Here is a 6,799-nt window from a genome sequence, read left to right as displayed (position 1 = left end):
AGAAAGTGGGAATTTTTTCAAGTTATTATTTTTAAATTATTAGCACGATACACATAAAAACTTATGGATAAGAATTCAGTTTTAGTTATACTATCGTGTTAAGCGCATCTGGTTTTCGTGTGCTCGAGTGAATATTCGAAAAATATTACTGTTTATAAAACATAGTTATTTAGTTACATACGAGTGTAAAATCTACGTGAAAATAATTACAGTGTATGTTATTTAATATAGTGCTAAATATATACAGATGTTCCAAGTGACAATGGAAATTATAGAGATAGTGATTCAGAGTCCTCTGTTCATGAAAGAAATCGTCCACGTGTTATGATGCTCATGATCGAATGAGGAAGATGAACAAGAAAAATATTTAGAAAACACTTAACAAGACAAAAAACTTTATTGGAGATAACTTGTTCCCTGTTATTGCAGAAGAAACGAATAGATACCATAATCAACACTTTAACAGATACAAACCGCAAATAAAATCTAAAAAATGGGTGGATGTAATGTTACCAGAATTAAAAAATTGATTTAAGTTGATATTGCTAATGGGCCTGGTAAAAAAGGCTCATTACACCTGTATTGGTCAATAAATTCACTAATAGAAACCCCGATATTTACAAACACCGTGAGTAGAAAAAGGTTTTATCAAATATTACGTTACCTGCATTTTTCCAATAATGAAAATGTTCCTGATAATGTAGGATGACTATTCAAAGTCTAATAAATAATTGATTATATCTCCGAAAAATTCGAAAATATGTACAAACCAAGCCAAAACATATCTCTGGATGAGGGTATGATCCCATGGTGTGGAAGATTTAATTTAAAATTCTAAGAATGGTATGTGAATTAGTGTCAGGATACATATCGAAATTTAAAATATATTTAGGACCTGGAATTTCGTTACAAGATTCAATATCACATTTAACATCAGACAATGAATACAAATGGCATCATCTTTATATGGACAATTTTTATAACAGTGTTGAAATAGCAAAAAAAATATATTTGAAAAAAAATTAATATTGTAATTAACTACTAATTGGTAATATTGTTGCAACTACGGAAAACGGTAATACATAACTCGGAAATAGTAAATATCGGAAAAAAGGAAAGAAAAACTGGACTTATAGTAGATTATAATAAATACAGACCAGGCTGATCAGTACTAGAGTCTCCAATTCGAGTAATGGAGTATTCGATACTCGAGTATACTCGTATATTTTTCAAGTACTCGATTAATACTCGAAATTCGAAGAGTCAGTTCTTTGCGAACCGTTTAGCTCTAGAGTGAAAGAGATTCACCCAAATACATTTTCAACGAATATAAATTTAAATACTTTGCAAGAATTAGGAGTAGAAGATCGTATATTGTTAGAAAAAAAATCTATTCAAGAAGAATTACAAAATGCTATTTTGTCAATAGTCGAAGAAAATAAGGGAAAGGAAAGAAGAGAACATAAAAAGAAAGTTCAAAAAATTTAATATCTATTAAAAGCGAACAGATAATTTAGAAGCCTTATTCAACGCGTTGATGACAATAACACCAACATCAACAGCAACGGAAAGGGTTTTTTCTACAACGGGAATAATAAAAACAAAACTTCGCAGTACTAATAAATTCGAGATATTCAGTGCATTATTGCTTTTAAAAAATATGTTTTTACAGTTAAATAAATGTAAAAATTAACATAAGACTTTTATTTTTTTATTTACATGTGCCTGATTTTGAATAATAGCTATTTTGGTTCATTTAGTAAATACTCGAGAGTACTCGAGTACTCGAGTATTTTAAAATTTTAATATTCGATACTCGAGTAATTGATAGTTCGAGTTATTGGAGACTCTAATCAGTGCCTCTCATATTATCCTATATATCGAAAAACAAAATAGTGGACGAAAAAGGTTGCATTGACTTCAACTGGGCTCTTTTAAATGCATTTACTGCCTATAAAAGTGTAAATTTAAATAATAAAAATAAATTTTATGAATATTTTATGAGCATCGCAAACTTTTGGATAGAGGACAAAGAACCGTCATAAACAGTGGGAGGTTCAGAAATGGTGGCTGAATTTATGTCATCTGATACACCTTCGACATCCAGAAACTGTACTATTTCTTCACTTCAGAGACTTTCAGGCAGTCTAAAAAAACACCAATTGGTCAAAATAGCACATAACATTAAACGTGTTAAAAGAAGGTGCAAAGTTTGTGTTAAGATAATCATTTTAAAAATCTAATAATAAGGAAATGTAATAATTAATTTTTATTTCCGTCGAACCACATGTTGAGAACCAACTAATAATGACTTGAATTGATGCATTGATACATTTATAACATGTATAGAAAAATTCAACGAAATATTCTGACCGTATCAAAAGATACATAAATTTAAATAAAAAAGGTAAAATTCGCGAAGATTTGCGAAAAGGTGCCGGTATTTAGCGTAAGTCTTGTAGTGAAGCTGCCGGTCGGTAATGTGTTAAGCGACGGTCAATCGAACATAAATTAAAAACTATTTTTAACATAATTAATAATATGATATTTATTTATAAAAACTTATATGTATATTAAACATATAAATGAAATATGATTAAAAAATTAATAAATTTAGAAATAAGATATACTTCAATAAAATTAATTTACTGTGGGAACTCATCTGAGCCTAAGTAGTAATGGGTATAGATCATTACACTCTTGGGTACAAGGCATTAAACTCCTCTGAAGGTTCGTTTTAGTGCTTCGACAATTTAGTTAAACGGTAAATCGCACAGATTATATTTCTAAAAAACAGACGTAGATTATTTTTCTATATGAAATTTATTTTTTAATTATTGTGGCAAATTTTTGCAACGTATATTATTTAATTTAAAATTATACAAAAGTGTTTCAGTTAATATTAAATTATAAATTTTCCAATAATAATCTATCTGCATCGTAAATTTATAATATTGCACCGATTAAAAACCTATTTATTTTTCCTTCAAGTCCGATAAGATTTTTATTTTATCTAATTTGGAATTACATTATCCACAGAATGACACCTTCCTTAAAATGTCGCCTCAGGGGAACGAACTCAAAACTAGGGTCTAAAACATTGCGTCCGTTTCAACGAACTTAAAATCCTTATTTAGTAGAATAAATTTTTGTTACAGTAATAAAAATACTTTTTAAATAAAATTAAGTGATTCTTAAATAACTAAATTTATTATAATATATTTTATCCTAGAGCTAATTGTTAATGTAACTATTATAATAACCTAGCTCAATTACAAAATGCAGTCCAATAATAATTCACATTTCAGCACCGCTCGTAATGCTTTAGGGTGGTTGATGTGTTGTGAAGTTTTTCGTGGATGAATAATGGTCGTATCCAGAACCCTCTCCCTACAGCCGAAGATTAATTACACCAACTTAGAGTAACGAACGTCTTCATTAAACGGCAATCGAGCCGAATTAATTAAAATTATTAACTAAATGAGTAATTACTCACGGCAGCCGCGATCCTCTGGATACGGTCATCAATCTTAGCTCTTTAGGGGTGAAAATGTTTTCTTTGGCGTAAACTTTTGACGCTAACTAATTCACTTATGTCAATTAATGATTTGCTTAAAATTTAGTTTATATTTATGTCATTTACATGAAGCAATATTAATGTAAAATATTTAAATAAATTAATTTATAAAATCTATATGTGTATTTGTGAAAGAATCACATTCACACACACACAAACATTACACGTGGATAACGACGGGGGCTGGAGAGTATGACAGTTTTCATGTTTTTCAACTGCACGTGTTCGGTCTATTCGGTACAGCGCTGGGCCTCTGTACCGTTTAGAATGGAAAAATTGCTGTGGAGTATGTACAGATGACAAATTCACATAACGCGTTAGAGCGTCTTTGTGACGTCACACGGAACGACGTCTCGCGTCTCTTTCTAGCATTCACTCGTCTTTCTAGCGTCATGGTGACGTCTTTCGAATGATTGTCCAAGCGGTCATGGACTTGTCGACATTGATCCAGGTGTTCAGCATTTAACAAATTAGCTCGATAAGTATTATTTTCGAGCTGAATGTGTTATAAAGAAGCGGGAAGAGCGCTCATATTTAAAAAATGCGCGCGCGCAAGATGCACGTGAGACGCTGCATCCCCACCCCCGCGGTCACAGCTGCGCGGCGTATGAAGCGACGCCTGTGCGGGTTTGTGGAACTGGCAACGGCGTCGATGTGAAACGTCATCGCGACGTAACTAAAATGCTCTAACATGAGTATGAATTCACGTACAGATAATGCAAAAGCGATGACGGGCAAAAATATTGGTTTTCAATCATTTTTTAAAGCTGCTCATTATTTATCATATAACTTTTACTAACTGCCTTATTCATCGGGAAGCCCTTGCAGCAAAAAAATTAGCACCAAAATTGAACGATGTGCTTCAGGATGCTGTTAAGATTATACATTTTACTTAGAGCCATGCCATTAACAGCTGCTTCTTTTCAAATCTCTGTAAGGATACGGATTTCCACTATACAAATTTATTATTACATTCAGTAGTAAGATGGATATCAAGAGGTCAAAGTTTAAGAAGATTATTGTTATTAAAGGACGAAATCGAAATATTTTTAACCGAACAAAAATGTGATCTTGCTGCTTTTTTTCTAAAAGACCTATGACTATCCAAGCTGTGTTATCTGTCAGATATTTTTGAGAAATTAAACGATCTCAACCTGTCTCTTGAAGGAAACAATTGCGATATTTTTACTTCGAATGATAAAATTGAAAGTTTTATTAAAAATATCAACATTTGGAAAAGTAGGGTAAAAAAGGATTCGTTCGAAATGTTTTCCAGTATCGACAATTTAATAATCGAAAAAAATCATTGTAAAACTTTTATCGCAAAAATTATTATAGGTCACATAAAGGCGCTAGAAACACAGTTTCGTAAATACTTCATATCAAATATTGATTTCAAAAAGTTATCTTGGATTCAAAAACCATTTTTGATTGGCTTGAGTGAGATTGATCACCTGCCATATAAAGCTCAAGAGGAATTTGCTGAGCTTTCGACTGACTCAAAGTTAAAAATAGATTTTCTAAAAAAGCGCTTGACTGAATTCTGGATCGGGGACTAGAACTGAATTTCCCATAATCTCTGATATGGCATTAAAAGTTCTTCTGCCATTCAACACTACATATTTATGTGAAAATACTTTTTCAGCTTTAACACATTAAATCCCAATATCGTTTATCGCTAAAAAATGTTGAAGAGATTTTACGTCCAGCAGTGTCACATATTGCACCAATATTTAATTTGTTATGCAGTAAAAAACAAGCACATGCGTCTCATTAAAATACGATTTTTCCCTTTAATTTTTGTATTCAAAATTAAAAAATTTAATTAAAAAAATCAAATATTAATATTTATTCAAAATTTTATTTAACTTTTTTTTCTGTATTGAGAAGCTAATACAAATTCACATTATATATAATCTATTATATTTAAAATCCCTTATAAACTAAAAAAAAAAAATATTTAAGTTATTAAAATATTTTTTTTAGAACTTGATGATTTTTCTACATATTTTGATATGTGTTTCACAATTTGAATCGATAAAATCAATTGCGTCGTTCGTTCTTGAACGCGCTAATACCCGGGTATTTCCCTTAGCCGTCAGATCTGTTTACATATGACACTTCCAACTGTCAAGCGCGCGCGAGGATACAGTTTAGTGCGATTAAATAAACAGTGAAATATGTTATAATCACAGCATTTGTGTGAGTTGAAGATGATTCAAAATTGTGTAGCATTGGAATTATAGACAATATTAAGTTATGAGTGTGCCAGTAAGTGTTTGGTTATATGAATAATATATCACGGTTATTCTAACAAAATGACTATTGACTTTCTAGGATCTAATATTAAAAGACAAACAGCAGTGATTTGGCAATTGAAGATATACATGCCAAAGTTAATTAAACATATTACAATGGTAGTAATAATGAAAAATCTCATATTTGTGTAAACAAAAAGTTACTTTTTACCCACTATATAGTATCGTTTACAGTTACTTTTCAAAAGCAATGAAAAATCTAATAACATTACGCATGTCAAACAATTAAAATATTATGTATTGCACCAGCTTATCGGTTAAAGAAGAGATGCCAATCTACGTATTTAATCATCTACGGTAATTATTTTTCAGTTGTCGTTTAAATTTTATTTATGGATTATATTAGTAGTAATAATGTGTTTAATGTTTGACTCTTGATAAAGGTCTTATTATTTTTCAGAAGTAATGATACAACGACAACGACCTAATGCGACAACGTAGAATTGGAATATATAAACAAAAAGTGTATCATCTCAAGCTGAAGTCACTATTAGTAAGTATTATCTTTTTATACGTAAGTTTGATGTAACTATATGGTATCGCTTACATTTAATTTTCAGAAGCAATGAACCATTAAAATACGACGTACAACTTATCAGTTTAAGAAGTGATGCCAATCTACGGTAACTTCTGTTAATTTTGTTCTTAGTTGTCGTTTAAATTTAATTTATGGTTTATATTAGAAGTAATAATGTATTCAATGTTCAACTCTTGATATTATTATATATTCTTATTGTTTTTTAATTATTTTTCAGAAGCAGTGATAGAACAATTTGACGACCTATATGACGACAGCGTAGAATTGGTATTTATAAACTAAAAGTAAATCATTTCTGCAAGTATTATCTTTTTATATTATGCTTAAATTTAATTTATTAATTATATTAGAAGTAATAATGTATTC

The 6,799-nt window shown here is 30.3% G+C and overlaps 1 long non-coding RNA gene across 1 annotated transcript; it reads left to right on the top strand.

The window, feature by feature from the left end:
• The first annotated feature begins 5,608 nt into the window (after positions 1-5,608).
• LOC148234516 (uncharacterized) lies at positions 5,609-6,388 on the top strand. Its single transcript, XR_015810100.1, has 3 exons — positions 5,609-5,848; positions 5,915-6,192; positions 6,296-6,388. It is a non-coding gene; the product is annotated as an uncharacterized LOC148234516 (long non-coding RNA).
• The last annotated feature ends 411 nt before the right edge of the window (positions 6,389-6,799 follow it).

The sequence above is a fragment of the Plectrocnemia conspersa genome, unplaced genomic scaffold, assembly GCF_051122295.1.
Source record: "Plectrocnemia conspersa isolate PC_06_02 unplaced genomic scaffold, ASM5112229v1 ptg000006l, whole genome shotgun sequence".
Classification (NCBI taxonomy): domain Eukaryota; kingdom Metazoa; phylum Arthropoda; class Insecta; order Trichoptera; family Polycentropodidae; genus Plectrocnemia; species Plectrocnemia conspersa.
This window is presented reverse-complemented; position numbering and strand designations above follow the sequence as displayed.